General features: G+C 38.7%; 1 protein-coding gene and 1 pseudogene across 1 annotated transcript in view; one reads left to right on the forward strand and one right to left on the reverse strand.

Annotated features, from left to right (window-relative positions):
- cntnap2a (contactin associated protein 2a) overlaps positions 1-13,894 on the forward strand; it is a 502,190-nt gene that overhangs the window by 147,170 nt on the left and 341,126 nt on the right. The gene's annotated exons all lie outside the window — the stretch shown is intronic.
- LOC148348639 (U2 spliceosomal RNA) lies at positions 7,355-7,489 on the reverse strand (annotated as a pseudogene).

Here is a 13,894-nt window from a genome sequence, read left to right on the forward strand (position 1 = left end):
GCCCAATTGTGTTTAAAGTGACCACATCAAATTTTATTGTGATTTTTGGGGGTTTAACTTCCTTTTCAAGCCCATAATTATGGGTCCCAAACATGTTTGTGATACGTGAAAGAAAAAGTGGAAAACGTTGACAACAAAAGAAACATTTTTGAGATCTGGAAATGGTTTACGAGTGTCTGCCATTGAAGTGCTACTGGAAGGTATAGTAAATGGTTTAAACATTATCTATGTTCAGCTTTTTACCAGTATATGTCACGGTTGCTCATTTCCCTCACTTGGGCCAGCCGCTGCTCGTTGCCTGATTGGCTTCCCTCCTATTTAAACTAAGTGCTCATTCACTCCTGGTCAGTCGGTCAACAAACTTTTGCACTTGCAAGACTTGTGTTTTGACTCCGTGCGGTGTCCTGGTCGTGTATCCAGTATCCAGTATCAATCCCATCTGTCTCGTCCTGTCCGGTATCTTGCTCAAGTATCCAGTATCTGTTATTGATCCCATCTGTCTTATCCTGTCCGGTATCCTGCTCGTGTAACCAGTATCCGGTGTCGATCCCGTCCTGTATAGTGTCTTGCTGCTGTATCCAGTATCGATTCCGTCTGTCCTGTCCGGTATCTTGCTCGTGTATCCAGTATCAATCCGGTATCTCCTAGTGTATCCTGTATCTGGATTCGATCCCGTCTGTCCTGTCCGGTTTTGATCTCTTCTGCCCAGCGATCGCAGAATCGCTGGCATTTGTGTTCCTGCGCATGACTGACCCGTTCCTGTAAAATAAAGCTTGTGTGAAAACGTTACGGGTCCACTGTATGTTCAGTTTCTGACAGTATATGAATCAGTATTATCTAGAAAAATAAAACATAAATGTTTAGGTCCACATTTTAATAAAATTTAGTACGTGGCTATAGTAGTTTAAGGAGAGGCATAGTTCTGGCTTATTTGAGAGCACTTTGATTACAGATTACAAAACTTGAACTCATTTTGTTCTTGCTCGTCTGTTTTTTTTTTTTCTTAATCGATGAAGGATTACATTGTGTTTGAAGCAAAACAGAGACCAATACTTTGCTGCAACAGGTAGCCATGATCATGATTCTGTCGCACCTTAATGTGTTATAAATGTATGAATGAAACACATATTATTCATCATAATACTCCGTGTCATTAAACCTTTCGTTTTTCTCATGAATTCCCTTTTTCTCATTTCCCCTAGTTTTCCGTTGCTGCTGTTCTTGCATCAGCCTTAAAAGACAGTAGGCAGTGCCATCCTCTTTACTGTGATTGATTACTGTTATCAGCAATTTTTCCCCATGCAGAACAACAGAAGGTTGCCGAACACACGCACAAACATCCTACACAACAGCAACCTACAATAAAGCTTCTCAAATTGGAGGCAATTAAGAAGATTGTGGACTTTTTTTACACTTAAAAAAGAAGCATGATGAGTTCAATTTTTAGGTGACTCTCAAAATAAAGCGTGAAAATATCAATGGATTTTGAACTTGCGAGGAGAAAAGGAAAGCGAGCTTTCAGGAAGGAAATGCCAACCTGTTCTAAAGGCTTTCCCCTGAGCACTTTTTTATTAAATCTCCCCGTTACAACAAATCCACCCTAAAGGTTGTGGATATCAAAGAACGGCAACACAATGACAACAGTTACAATCAAATTAAAGCAACAAACAACAGTGCCCAATAATGGTCAAAATAACAAAATGGCATTCTATAAAACGTTTTACAGGTGTCCAAAATTAAAAACAGAATACAATGATCACACTCATATTAAAATGAAAAAGTCATTATCAGATTGTCAAGACGGGAACGGAAACAGGACCCAATTGCATTTTATTGGAGGGAAGAGAAAGGGCTGCACCCACGATCCGGTGTTCCCTGGACGTGGGAAGCAGGTCGCTCTTGTACTCTGATGGTGCTCCGAACGCAGAAGTGGATCTTCCATAGCGAGCGATGGCGGTGTCAGGGAAAGAAAAAATGGGTCGATAGCCGGGACTTGGGGAGCAAGGCGTGTTAGGGGACAGAAGCAAGTCGTAAGCCAGAACGGGAGAGCAGACGTGGTCAGGATCAAAACGGGTCAAAGCCGGAGAGAGACAGGAGCAAAAAAAACGGGACAGGTTGGAGTCAGGGTCGAAAAAGGCTTGCCTAGTGTTCACTGAGGTTCGCAGACGGACTGACAACAGGGGACACACAGGACTGGGTTCAAATAGTGACAGGGAGCCAATCATAACCCGCGGCGTTTGGCGCCAAATGAGCAGGCACAGCAGTAATCATGACACAGATGGTAATATACAATACTTTAATTATAAATTATATTAATTATATACAACTAGATTCTAAAAAAATCTTATCTTAAAAGGTTTTATTTTTTTATTTTAGTTTCCACTTATTTTCCTTCTAAAACAAGAAAACAATTGGAAAATGAGCCTTATAATAAGATGTGGCAAATTGGATGAAGCATTTTTTTTTATGTGAGAAGGATATATAATACTCACACACAGACATATATATATATATATATATATATATATATATATATATATATATATACATTACCGTTCATAAGATTTGGGTTGCTCAGAAATGTACTTTTTTCAAAGAAAGCAAAGTTTGATGGTCGAAGCCGTTTTTTCCAAATAAGAAATATTTAGTTCTAACCTTCTAAATGTTGCAACTATTTTTTATTTCTTCATTTTATTATATTATTTTTTTGCTGCTCATTTGATTAATTAAAAAAGGGTGACTTGTCATGAAAAACACAATATTTTTTTTCGGTGACTGCAAACATTTGAACAGTGTATATATACGCTATATACATATGTTGTATATAAATAATAATAATAATAATAATTTCCTTTGTATTGTCATTCTTTGTAGCAATGTACACAGAACGAAATGTCGATACACCTGACCTGTTGTAGCGAGCCGATGCAGCCGCAGCCAACAGAGGGCGCCGCCATTTTACCAATTAGGTATGACTCGGCCGAGGCGCGAACCAGCGACCTCCCAGTTTCAAAGCGGGCACACTACCATCTAGGCTACTGAGCTTACTTGCTTATATAAATTGCAGTATTAATGTATGTGTTCATTTATTTATTACAAAAATAGATGGTGTGAATGAGTGAGTGAGTTGGCAACCAGTTACTTGCTTATATAAATTGCAGTATTAATGTATGTGTTCATTTATTTATTACAAAAATAGATGGTGTGAATGAGTGAGTGAGTTGGCAACCAGTTCAGGGTGTCCACTGCCCGATGATTGCTGGGATGGGCTCCAGCACCCCCGCGACCCTACTGAGGATAAGCGGTGTAGCTAATGAGATGAGATGAGATGAGATTTGTGCTGGTTTGGGGTGCTTGGCAATAGCTCAGGAGGTAAAGCGCTCGTCTTGGGATCAAGGGATCCCAGTTCGAATCCCGGCTTGTCCGTGTTACATGTCGAAGTGTCCTTGGGTAAGACACTGAACCCCCAATACCCCCAATAAGCAGGTTAGCGCCTTACATGGCTGCACAGATCACGGCCGCTATTGGGAAATGTGGAGCACATTGTAAAGCGCTTTGGGAAGCCATTGACTTGAAAAGCGCTATATAAATGCAGATCATTTCATTTCATTTCATTGTCTGATATATTATATGTGGTACATTACTATATAAAGTACCTTTTAAGGGTTTGCAATCAATATACTGTTAGTTCAATTATCTGTTAATAATCCTAATGAAATGAAAAATGAAATGATGGGCGTTGCAAATATGGACAGATGATGTGTTTAGAATGATTGGATGACCACTGATAGGCTCAATTCAAATTATCTTTCATCCGCTCTTATTGTTTGTTTAACAAACTTGTACCATCTCCCTCTTGACAGTTTTCTGAAACCTCACTTCAGGTTGAAAGACAGTACACGGTCTCCCACTTTGTTGAGAAGCCTCCCAAGGATCCATTCTCATCTCTGTTTTATTCTACCTCAAAATCCCTTTTGATGTTCTTCCCAATCCATTTTGCCCTCGGAGAAGGATTCAAACATCATTCATTTCAAGTGAAATCGTATTTGTTTCAGTTTTCATATAAGGAAGTCTATTCCATCCATCATACATTTTTCATTTAACTGCACCTAAAAACCGCTATGTCAGGGACTACGATTGGAATCGCTTTTTTAGGCAATTTGCGAGTTTGCAAAGAAGCCTTGGTTTAATAAAGACTGGCATTTTAATGTGATAAGGTCAAAGAGTGATCCAACTCATTCAAAATGTATTTTTGTAGTTCACTGAAGACAAAAACCTTGCAAGCCTTCCAACCTATATACAAAAACACAATAATTTTGGTGTATGCTTTGATAGCTCAGTTGATAGAGCGGAGGGAATGATGTCAAGTACAGAGATTCCTGTCTTTGTGGGTAATGGTTGCCAAAATCAACCATGAAAAGTAAAAATACGTGAAGTTGTGTCACCACGTGTTCATTTTTGGCGGCATTCTTCGGGGAAACCTATTGACAGAGAGGTTGAGAGATAGAGAGGGAGAGAGAGAGAAAACAAAGAGTTTTGCAGATGCACAATTTAGGCAGCATGACAAAAGAAACGAGACACACTCTTCTCAGCAATATGCAGGAGAATGCAGAGTAGGTGTCCAGAAACGGTACAGTGCTGAAATGACATCTGAGCCCTTTGGTATTTCCTGTGGTGTTCCGCAGGGTTCAGCACTTGGCCTCCTTCTTTTCAGCATTTACATGCTTTTATTAGGTGATATTATTCGGAAGCATAATATCAGTTTCCATTGCTACGCAAATGACATTCAACTATTTCTTCCGATGGAGGAATCTGCCACACTAAACTGTGGAAATTTGGAGGCCTGCCTCACTGAGATAAAAGAATGGATGTTACTCAACTACTTGCGTCTTAACTCTGAAAAGACCGAAATGTTAGTTATTGGTCCATCTAAATGTCGTGACTTGTTCTCAAAAACGGCCCTGAACATTGACAAATGTAATATCACTCAGAGTGACTCAGTCAAAAATTTAGGTGTCATATTTGACCCCAATCTGTCCCTTCAAACACACGTTAAGAATATTAATAGAACAGCTTTCTTCCATCTTCGCAACATTGCTAAAATGTGTCCTATGCTGTCTCAGTCAGGTGCGGTGATTAGAATTCACACGTTTGTTACTTCACGTCTCGATTACTGTAATGCACTACTCTCGGGTCTCCCGAAGTCTTCAATCAAGAGCCTTCAGCTGGTAGAAAAGGCTGCTGCAAGGCTTTTAACTAAGAGAAGAATGTTTGATCACATTACCCCGATTTTAGCTAACCTGCATTGGCTCCCTGTTAGCTTAAGATGTGATTTTAAGGTTCTGTTGGTATTTTACAAAATTGTGCATGGACTTGCTACCTCATATCTTTCGGATTTAAAAGATTCGATCTGCAACCTCAGTGGAAATGTTTAAATCTAAGCTTAAAACACACTTCTACTCTATAGCACATGAATAACCTATATTTTATGTTGATAATATGTGTATTATTTGCCCTCATGTAGGTTTTAGATGAGGAGATGGTGTCATTATAGTCTGTAGTTTGCAATAGTCTTTGATCTGTGCAGCCCTTTGAGACTCTTTGTGATAAAGGGCTTTACAAATAAACATGACTTGACTACAGTATGAAACACTATGAAATAAATTGGCCAATCTGCCCTGGATATCTTAAGTCAAGAGGTACTGGCCAATCAGCTTCAATATCAGCTACCTGAAACGTTCCTCGGTCGCATAGGAAGCATCCATTATTTTTTAATTCAATATTTTTTTAATTGAATATTTTGTTTACTGCAAAGAAGTGAGTCAGCGATAACTGATGCAGGAAGTAGCGAGCAGTAGCTGTACTGAAATCCTTAGGACGTTGATTCAAGACACCTCTAACGACACGACCCACCTTTAGGCTTTTAACGATGCGTGTGCATAAAAAGTCTTATCTATTGGTTGTCATTACCATTATGTCACTCATCCCTTTGTAACAAGGCCCAAAGCCTATGTGAGCGTTTATGAATAAACCAACGAGACAAAATGTGACACACTATATTAAGCAGACCATGAACAGCATGTTTAAGAAGCTTCAATGTGTTCCTCTTTGGTGAGGAACAGCATCGAATCAGTGCAAATTTCCTGATGTCATTGATGACTACGCAGGTGGTAAAGTCAGAAGATGATAAGGATTTTGTCTTTCGTCCCGTAAAATTTGCCCGATACGAGTCGACGCATGTGGGTGAAAACGTTTTGGCTTTAATCCGTGCGTTGGTTGGTTTCTATGTTTCTCTATTTATTTCTTCTTTTTGAGCACATTTTCGTGCTGAGTCTGTCCCTTGCTCGCGTTTGCTCGTTCTGAAGCCGGCTGTAATAAAAGAAGCTGTCCTGCAGCACCCGTTTGCTGTTTGTTGCCGGAAAGCTGTCATAAACGATCTGCTTCAGCGAGCACGGCAGTGGCGGGGGCTCTATAGGCACCAAACCCACCCGCGCTAAATACGTCAGCCCATCTGTTTGAGACGCTCGAGTCGAAATGAGCATCGGATATTCCGTGTGACATTTGGAGAGAGTATGGGAAGGAAAACTGACCCTGGCAGGATTTGTTTTTGACACCCTATAGCAAAACATGTAGAGGAATTATTTGTAACTTTCAAAAAGCCGTTAAAGCCAGGTAATGCTTTGTTGTGTTCTTTCCATCTTTTATTGTTTTGTCACTTACAGGACTCCTACAGTCTTTTAGTTCTTGGTGAGTCAAAAATGCCGCCCTAGGCTTCCCCGATGCAATCGTGATTTCTCTAATTGGAGCTGTAGGGTAAATTAAACTATAAATACGTGTCTTTATGTCATGTGCTGAGGGTGATGTGACCTTATATTCAACCCATTAAAACAATGTAAGGTCTCCCTGACCGTCTGCTGATAAAACCCAAGGCCCGAACATATCTTGTTTCACACACTGTCTGAATGTCACCATTGTTCATTGTGTTAAAACTCATGATCCAGCCATTTTCAATGATTGATTGTCTGGTCATATTCTGCTTCGCACTCTCATGACTAGAACTGGATAAAAAGGCGAAACAACTGGTGACCAACACGCATTCGGCAGCAGGAATTCTGCCAGGGTGTCCTTCTAGCAAGAAGAGATGATAAAGTGTCACTCCGATCTGAACTTAGACTTCAGTCTTTTTATTTCACATGTGGGGTTTTTAAGGGTTATTGTTCTATCTCCGTTATTCATTATCCATTATCCGTTATCGGTCAGTTCATTATACGCTACAAAGCCTAGGAGCCGGGACACTTACTCTCAGCCAAAAGGCTAAGCTAAGGTCCTAGCCCTAAAGCCTTGTTGCGATCATTGCGAATGCACCGTTCCCGGAGGTACTGCAATACCGGGCCGATGCGTGGAGTGGACAGAGCAAGCTCTTATTCCATCTCCGGAATGCAAAAATCAAAAGGCCAAGCTAAGGCCAAGCTAAGGCCAAGCTAAGGACCTAGCATCAGGCCAAGCTAAGGACCTAGCATCAAAAGGCCAAGCTAAGGACTTTGCATCAAAGCCTTGCTAAAAGGCCAAGCTAAGGACCTAGCATCAAAGCCTTGACCTAGCATCAAAGCCTTGCTATTTCACATGTGGGTGGACTGAACCAATGTAATAGAAGTTTAGATCCCACAAGAGCTCCATTGCTGTTGTCTTTATATAGCACCGTGCTCTGTCTCTCTCAAGGTGACACAAATCAGAGATCAGTTCTTGTGGAATGGAATACTGTTCACCAACATACCTTGTCATTGTATGAATTGCCAAACCCAGCCAGTAACAAACTCGGCTGACAAAACGGATTTGTTAAAGAAATAAGCTTGCTCGTGGGTTGTATAATCGGTAACAAGAAAAACAAATCCGAACTGTTTTCAATCTGTCAGACATCAGTCACACAGTAAAAGTGGATAGTCAAAAGTTGCTGGTCCATTGTTGGCAAGCCATATTTATCTGCAACCATCAGTCCTTTGTTATATCTTATTAGTTCCATCATCACTTAGAAGAAACGTTTTCAATACCGGATTTTCTGTACTTATAGTCACAACTCTTTTGTACGTTCGCTAATGTCTTGACGTGTATACCCCTCTTCTTGTGTTAGCTTTAAGGTGGCACACCCCATGTTAGCGGGCCGGTGGCAATCTGTGTATTAAACCAGCTGTAAAATACACTGGAAAAACAATAATATATGATCCACTAGTTCTGTCATCTGTTGGTCATGTTGTTGTGCTTCCTTTTTAATGCAATTACTTTTTTTGGGAACTAGAAGATGTATGCTCGAATTAAAAAAATATATAATAAAATAAATAAATAAACAAGCTTAGGAGACAAATATTTGAGCTGAACAATCACCACTGACCATAAAGAACATTCCACTGAGTAGGTCTTTCTTAGTTTAAATTTTAAAGGCAAGATAAAGTATCTCAAAACAAAATAAAAATACACTTGAAATAAGGATATATTTCATGTAGTTTTATTTTTTAATGTTGTTTACCAGTACAAACAATATTGGTGTAATATTACTACTCATTGTACTGCTTCTGCATCCCTTAATGTGTACTATATGTTTTTATTTTTATTTTTTTTAGTATCCCTACATTAAATCAATGGTTCAAGGATTTAGACACTTGCTTGTAAATTGTTGACAAATTGGCAATATTTAAAGTCCAAGAAAAAGAGAAGAGGCAGCAGAACATTATATTTTCTACCAAACGATATCTGTGACACTGACAATCAATATTCTCCTTGAACGTTGCTGGATAAATGCTGGAGGGATTTTTGGTGGATCATTTAACATTGGTAATATGAATCAAGAAAGGTTTCACTTTGAATAAATCGTTGCTGCCTGGCTTATTCCCTTGCTAGAATGAGTTGATTTCAAAAAGACAATTGTGTGTGATATGTAAGGTGTTGCTGGGTAAAAATGAATGAACAAGACATGTAGAAAGATACAAAAAAGCAAACCATTGCCAAAGGATACTGTACAAAGAGTGCATTCAGAGATGTTGCCTATTGGATTATTTTAAATGAAATAAGTCCAAGGTAACAATGACAAGCAAGTTCCAAAGGTAGTTTATCACATGTGTTAATTTATTATGAAGAAGAAAAATTCAACCAACAAACACTCATGAGTCCCCACGCTACACTCAGGTTTCGTCGCTCTTTCCATTCACTGTCAACACAGACAAACTAAACTACCAACCAACCCAGCAACTCTTGAGAGTCCCCTTGATGCACCCAGGTTTTGTTGCTCTATACATTTACTACCAACACCAACTAACACACCTACCAACCAACCAACTCCCAAGAATCCCCACACTGCATTCAGGTTTTGTTGCTCTATCCATTGACTGGCAACGTCAACCAACCAACCCCAAGAGTCCCCACGCTGCACTCAGGTTTTGGCGTTTTTTTCCATTCACTGCCAAAACCAACCAACCAACCAACCTACTACTCTCTCTCTCCCTCTGTCCTTCTGCCTCTGTCTCTCTGTGTCTCTCTGTGTCTCTCTATGTCTCTGTGTCTCTCTCTGTCGATGTGTCTCTCTCTGTTGATGTGTCTCTCTCTGTTGATGTGTCTCTCTCTGTCTCTTTGTCGCTGTGTCTCTCTGTCGCTGTGTCTCTCTGTGTCTGTGTCTCTGTGTCTGTCCGTGTCTCTGTGCCTCTGTCTGTCTCTGTCCGTCTCTGTCTGTGTCTCTGTCTCTGTTTCTCTGTGTCTCTGTGTCTCTGTCTATGTGTCTCTGTCTGTCTCTTTCTCTGTCTCTCTGTCTCCCTCTCTCTCTCTCTCTCTCTCTCTCTCTCTCTCTCTCTCTCTCTCTCTCTCTCTCTCTCTCTCTCTGTGTGTTTCTCTGTGTGTGTCTCTCTGTCTCTGTCCATATACCATATCTAACACAATTAATAACAAATGTATTCTATTTTGATCCCATTTTAATGCTTTGCCTTATAATAATAATAATAACAACAGATCAGGTCAGGTTAGTGACCAGTTTGGTGAAAAGGGGCCATTTATTGTTTCAAAGGCAACTAATCTAACACATTTTCTTGCACAAACTACCGTATTTAGTCCAGAAAATATTCCAAGCAAAACAATGATAAGATTGATTTTACAGTCATATTTAACTGGAATTGTAGGCATGACATACATCGATTGGTTGATTCCAGGTAGCGAGGAGGTAGGTTTTCCAATTAAAGCTGAGAGACGAGCAGTCCCTTCGAAGTTTTTATCCAGATATTTTGGTCATAAATGATCTTTAGACTATAGCCGTAACAGTTCATCCATACATAGACTTACTGTAGGTAATTTAATATCACGCTAATGAAAAAAGGTCCATAAAGTGATTGTAAATCAATCACAAAGTTAAAACTTAAATCATTTAAAAAGGTTCCACAGTTAAAATACTGTTCTACTGATAATAGCCTTATAATCATTGGGGAAATATTGCTCAAACCCCTCAACATTTGCCTGTGGAAATCAAATGTATTTTTTCAATCAGGGGAAAAAGCTGGATTTCACTTAATGTGAGTTCATACATTAGCACTCAGGAATGTGCTTTTTACAAATCTAATGAGCTGTAATTGAGCTGCCCTGTCTCTTAATCTCTATTTCACTCATACAAGTAAGATGATAGACCTATCAATGGCGCTAGAAGCCACTTTTGACGACAGAATAAAACACAACTGAAGTAACATAATTACAACTAAATAAACCGAGGTATAAATGAATAAGTTATACAAGAATGACTCAATACGGGCGTAATAATCTGTGAAGCCCTTTGAGACTCTTCGTGATTTAGGGCTATACAAATAAAGATGACTTGACTTGACTTGTGTTATCACAATGTCAAGCCCTTTCTTACACACATTTTACCCAAACAGCAATGTCACCGTATGATACCATGCGACTAGTGTTGTGTAAAAAAGGATCTACTTGTGAGATTAACCTGCATGTCGTCCAATAATATTCAGTTTGATTTGCAAAACGTGTTTCTAACAAGAATATTAGAGGTTTTTTTTTTCTTTCCAAGTCTCTTTCAGAGCCTTTTTTTGTTTGTATTGTATAAAAAAAAGAATGTTTTGCCAAAGACTCCCAAGAGTCCCCACGCTGCACTCAGGTTTTGTCGCTCTTCCTATTCACTGACAGGAACACACACTCGCTATTTTCTCTTTTTTTGCCCCTCATTTGACATTTCGTATTCTGAAGAGTCTGCAAAATGCATTGAATGCAAAAACTGTGATGTGATGAAAAAGTCACATCTATATAGTCTTTTCTTCACTTCCCAACATAGGTCACTAAAATATTCTTTTGATGCTTACTAGAAACAATAAGTCTTATTTTATTTATTATTTATAGCACTGATGTTGCATCTTCATTTGAAGCATTTGTGATAAACAATAATAATATTAATATAAAACAAGAGGAAGAAAGAACATTATTGCTTTGGAAAACATACCTTTGATCGCAACGAGTTTGACATTTCAAATGTAATTTCCGTGTTTAATAATTCTCTCATATTTTCCATGCCTCAAATTCCAATTATGACTCTTTTTATGGAAATGGTATCACTGTGTGGACAAATGATCAAAGTGAACTTAATGATGACTCTTATTTTAATTAAACATAAAATCTGTCTTTATTATTTCAATGCTTTTACCTGGAATATTGAGAATTGCAGTTTTCAAGTCTAGCAGGAAGCATTGTTTTTCAATGTTTTTTTAAATGGGAATGCACAGAAATATGAGATTTGTATTCATAAATGTCAACAATGAAAAATTTAAAATCATATCAAAAAAATATAATTTTAAATGTCTGTTAACTTTTACACATGATTAGTAAGTTATAATAAAGTGCAAATATGTATAGAAATACTGGAATAAACATACTGGGAGGTCGCTGGTTCGCGCCTCGGCCGAGTCATACCTAAGACTTATAACATTGGTAAAATGGCGGCGCCCTCTGTTGGCTGCGGCTGCATCGGCTCGCTACAACGGGTCAGGTGTAGATAGATAGATAGATAGATAGATACTTTGTTCATCCCCGAAGGGAAATTCGACATTTCGTTCTGTGTACATTGTTACAAAGAATGACAATACAAAGGAAATTATTATTATTATATATGACCCACGGCTGATTTCTATATACTGATTATTTTTATGTATAATCTGAGGTGGCACGGCAGCTGAGTGGTTAGTAAGTCTGTGGTACAGTTCTGAGGTCATAGGATCAAATCTAGCTACCAGCCTTCCTCTGCAGAGTTTGCATGTTCCCCCAGTGCTTGCCTGGGTTTCCTCCGGGAACTCCGGTTTCCTCCCACATTCCAAAAACATGCATGTCAGATTAATTTGCTTAGGTATGAGTGACAGTATGAATAGTTGTCGGTTTGTGTTCCCTGCGACTGGCTGGCAACCAGTTCCCCTGCCCCAGGGATGGGCTACAGCACCCCTGCAACCCTACTGTGGATAAGCGGTACAGATAATTGATGGATATATAATGTGTTTTATCCCTTATTCTAGTAAAATTAGATTTTAAAAAAATCCCTAAAACGAGCATGGTGTGTGACCTTAAAATAACGGTACGTCCCCTGGTCGTCTTCAACAACTTTGAATTTCCATGAAAATGATTTTGTTTCATCAAAGACAATCCATATAATCCAACCCTTTTAAATATTTACTCCAAAACACATAATAATGCTGACAGATGAATAGGAATCTGTCTCTAACATTTATGCTTTGTTGGACGTTGCTTCTTGTAATCTATTTATATGGTCACATTAAGTTTGTTTATTCGTCAACGGATATAAATTATTCCCATTATGGTAGTTAGTGCTCTTTTTTTCGATTGGAACCATTTCCATGATGATGGTCTGTTCAGGCTAATTTCATTCATGCACAAAGTGCAAAATTATATGAAACTTGTGTGTTCCTCAACACAGACATTGTTTCTGCTCGGGCAACCCTGGCTGCTGTTAGAAAAAATGCACGAATCGTCCGCATCATAGCATAAGCCGCAGTGTTGAATAGTTGGGAAAGAAAATGTTCAATTTTACGGTAATCTTTATTATCGGTACTTTACACAACTAGTGTTGCTTTGGTACACGTTTAATCCAAATTTTGGTTGTGTATTTCATTTAGGATGAGGATATTTGAAAGTAAATTTAAGTGGTTTGCTCCCTTGTGATGTAGGCTTATATGCGAGTAATACGTAAAACAAAGTAAATAGGTTGGATATTGTTTTTTTTGTATTGTAGTAAAGATTGATTTGAAAGTAGTTTGGTTACTTCAAAAGCCAACCTCAAACTTAGGTGAATATGATTTCATTTGAAATATGACACCCCTGAAAAATGGCTGAAAATATATTGTGTGCGCGAAAGACTTTTCCTAGACTTTCAGTTTTACATCAATGCAGTTTTGCCTGGTCAAATTGTCGTGTCCAGGAAATTTTCCTGACGTGTTTATTAAACTTTGGACAAATGTCAAATGTTGAGCGTGTCACAAAGATGAAGAACACCATCAACTGTGCCCTTTCAGCCATGTGGGCAATTAATCATGCACCACTTGATCACAGTTGGTAATATTTGTGCCCAAGCCGTTGTCAACTTGAAGCCTCGTGTTGTCCAATAAACTGTTTCTCTTTCTGACAACTATTTTTTTCCCCATTAAATTTGACCCTGTTATTATGGGATAACGCTTGATAAGTAGTTTGTCAGGCAGAAATATTTTAATCCTTGAAAAAAAAAATACAGAATGCCCATTCATTTCACCAAAGATTATTGCTCAAAATCCCATTATCACAATAATTAATTTTAACTCAATTTCAGTGGTTGGTTCAATAGTCGTACTCCATGCAAAAACCTACTAAGAGCTGGCAACAA

Source organism: Urocampus carinirostris, chromosome 18 (assembly GCF_059441175.1).
Source record: "Urocampus carinirostris isolate Australia breed hairy pipefish chromosome 18, RoL_Ucar_1.0, whole genome shotgun sequence".
Lineage (NCBI taxonomy): Eukaryota > Metazoa > Chordata > Actinopteri > Syngnathiformes > Syngnathidae > Urocampus > Urocampus carinirostris.